The following is a 3,008-nucleotide window of genomic DNA, read 5'->3' on the forward strand; positions in this document are numbered from 1 at the left end:
AGTGTGCAACCTTTCATGTATTTCTTATCTTTTCAGTTGGCCACCTCCCCCAAGCCCTCTCGCCAAGCTTGATGTCTCTGAACTCAGAGGCCTTCTGGTTCAATTGCTCTCAAGCATAAATCTCTTCTCTCCCACCAGGGTGAGAGAGGGGTAGTCATCTGGCTGGGCAGGGTTGGATCCTAGAGCTCTAACTGATCCTTTTACAGACGTTCAACATATTCCCCTACTCAATTATAACACACATATACCTTCCTTGCACTTAGTACCTCTTGGATGTTCATCTCTCCTGGGTTCTTCAGGGTCAATAGGGTGGCTTCTGACTAATATAGCCATCCAAAGACACTTAAGTCTATTTGTTTTAAGCTTTCTCTGCTCTGTTAAATCAATTCCCAACATCCCACATAGTTTTTGTCTTATTTATATATTGCGGTTTGGGATTATGTATGTTTTCCTAGTTATACCAGTGATGGAATGCTTATTTTATTCAAGTCCTTCTTAGTGCTTCAGTGACTTTTTTTTTTAATAAAATAAACAGAAATGTCAATTTGAAACCAGAAGATCCTGCCCTTTTCTGCTGCAGGTTATGTGGTGTCAGCTCCTGGGTCTCTGACACCCGAAAATTGAGAGCTCCTTCACGGCCCAACAGCTGAACCTAGGGCCCATCCCCATGCCACAAAATGAATATATTGAGTTACACCATAAATATTAGGGATGTTATTTGGATTACCATGAAAAAAAGGTAAAGAAAGAAGGTCAGAGAAGCTCACGAATGTTCAAGGAAGGGGAAAAAGATGATCAAAAAGCTAAGCTCTCCCATCAACATCACCATGCTGAGAAAACACAAATGAAAAAGATTATCAAGATACATGAAGAGAGAAACCCCAAACAAAAGAATGATGTAAAGACTCCACAAGGAGCAGTACCTGCGTATCTGCTGGGGAGATAGGGGCAGTCTGTGCTAAGTGTTTTCCAATATGATCAACAAACATGAAAAGAGATAGTGGGAAATGGGAGTACGTCTGCCAAGAGCTCATGCCCAGGGAGAAACACAGGTGTTCCAAGTTATTTGAACAGGAAAGAGAAAGAAGAAAGCGTGGAAGAGGATGGTTACTAATTGAGCTTTATTGGAATTGAAATTAAATTAAAACCACCTAATTAAATTAAAGTTTAATTAAATTAAAACTTAATTAAAAATTTTAAATTTAAAAAATTTAAAAACCACCTAATTACAATTAAAAACACCACCTAAATACAAATGATTCATTAGGCCAATGGACTTACACTTCAAAAAGGCCTGCAAGACCTCCTAAACTGCAAGCTATCATTTCCCCGCCCATATTTCATGTCAGGGAGAATCCCTCATTCGCACTATGTGCAGCTTTGGTGTTACTACTAAAGGTCCAGCCATCGAGGTGAATGTGAGTAAGTTGGGTGTCGTGACAGGAGGCAAGTTTACTTGGGGAAAGCATGCCAGGTCACCAGCCATCCTGAAATTGATGAATGCCTAAATGCAGTCTTACTTGTGTGAAACTGATGTCAAAGCAGTAACTTCTTAGAATTGTTGAAGATTGGATACCAATCAGGGACACTGCCATGACTCTCATGCTTCTGAATACTACCAAGCAGTTTTATGTGCATGTCAGCCATCGTAAAGAGAGCTATTTATTCTACTGTTAAAAAAACAAACAAACAAACAAACAAACAAAAAAACAATAAGAACAACAACAAAAAAACATTAAAATAGACAAATTTTACAAAAATGGAAAAACCAGGAGATCCCCCTCCGTCCTTGCCCCTTCCGCTTCCACTGCTTAATTCACATCCTCATTGATTCTCACCTGTGCCTTTTAAATAGCCTCTAGCTGCTCTCCTGGTCTCCCGTCTCCTTCCCTTCTAATTCATCCTTCACAGATCACAGATACTCTGATCTGATCGCATCCCTCCCCAACTGAAAAACGTTCTATGGCTACTCACAACAAACAGAACTGTGTCCTTCCCAGTTTGGTTTCAACCATCCTTTCCAGTCTTTCATCTACCCCTAGACTCATAAGCTCTGTGTTCCATAAAGCATTTTTTTAAAGTTTACCATATGCCGGGTCCGTACTAGGCGTTTGTAGATACAAAGATGAAAATACAGTTCATGCTTTCAGAGACCTCAGAGTCACAAACAGGTGAAGGCTGTTTCCCATCCCCATATCTGTTTAAAATTCTGGCCATTCAGGGGCGCCTGGGTGGCTCAGTGGGTTAAGCCTCTGCCTTTAGCTCAGGTCATGATCTCAGGGTTCTGGGATCGAGTCCCGCAGCGGGCTCTCTGCTCGGCAGGGAGCCTGCTTCCTCCTTCCTCTCTCTCTGCTTGCCTCTCTGCCTACTTGTGATCTCTCTCTGTCGAATAAAAAAAAAAAATCTTTAAAATTCTGGCCATTCAAAGTCAACGTTAAACAAGCTTCCTTTATCTTCATTTTGGAATTAATCTCTTCCACCCCCAGACCCCCCTGAAGCATTTTCCCTATACTGTTATTAGAACACTGTACCCAGATTGCCTTAAATATGCCTGTAGATGTGTCTAACCCCCCTCACCTGACGTAGGACTCCTTCACAGTAGGGACAACAGAGATCTCCGTTACATCACCAAACTGTTTTGAATAAAGTAGGAACTCAATAAAAATGCATTGAAAACATCAAGTTTTCCTGGCACTGAATTCAAGGGGAAAAATGTTCAGTTGGCGTTTGTGTAAGGGACACTGAACCGCTTTATTTATTCTTTTGATATCCCGACATTTATTAACCTGCTGTGGACCAGGCCCTGTGCCATACACTGTGGGGACAGAGATGAAAAAGGCACAGTTGTGTCCTGAAGTGGTTCACAGTCCAGTGAGGAGAAAACAGTGCAGACAATAGCAGAAGCCTGAGACAGGGGCTAGCACAGAGGCGGAGCAGGGCAGGAAGAACTGAGAGCCCTGCCTGGGAAGGGGGACAGGCAGCAGCAAGGTGGTGATATCCAGCCAAGA

General features: G+C 42.2%; 1 pseudogene; it reads left to right on the top strand.

Moving 5' to 3' along the window:
• Positions 1-667: 667 nt before the first annotated feature.
• On the top strand, positions 668-1,528 carry LOC101678126 (annotated as a pseudogene).
• Positions 1,529-3,008: the final 1,480 nt, after the last annotated feature.

This window comes from Mustela putorius, unplaced genomic scaffold (assembly GCF_011764305.1).
Source record: "Mustela putorius furo isolate JIRA1106 unplaced genomic scaffold, ASM1176430v1.1 tig00000585_pilon_pilon_pilon, whole genome shotgun sequence".
Classification (NCBI taxonomy): Eukaryota; Metazoa; Chordata; class Mammalia; order Carnivora; family Mustelidae; genus Mustela; species Mustela putorius.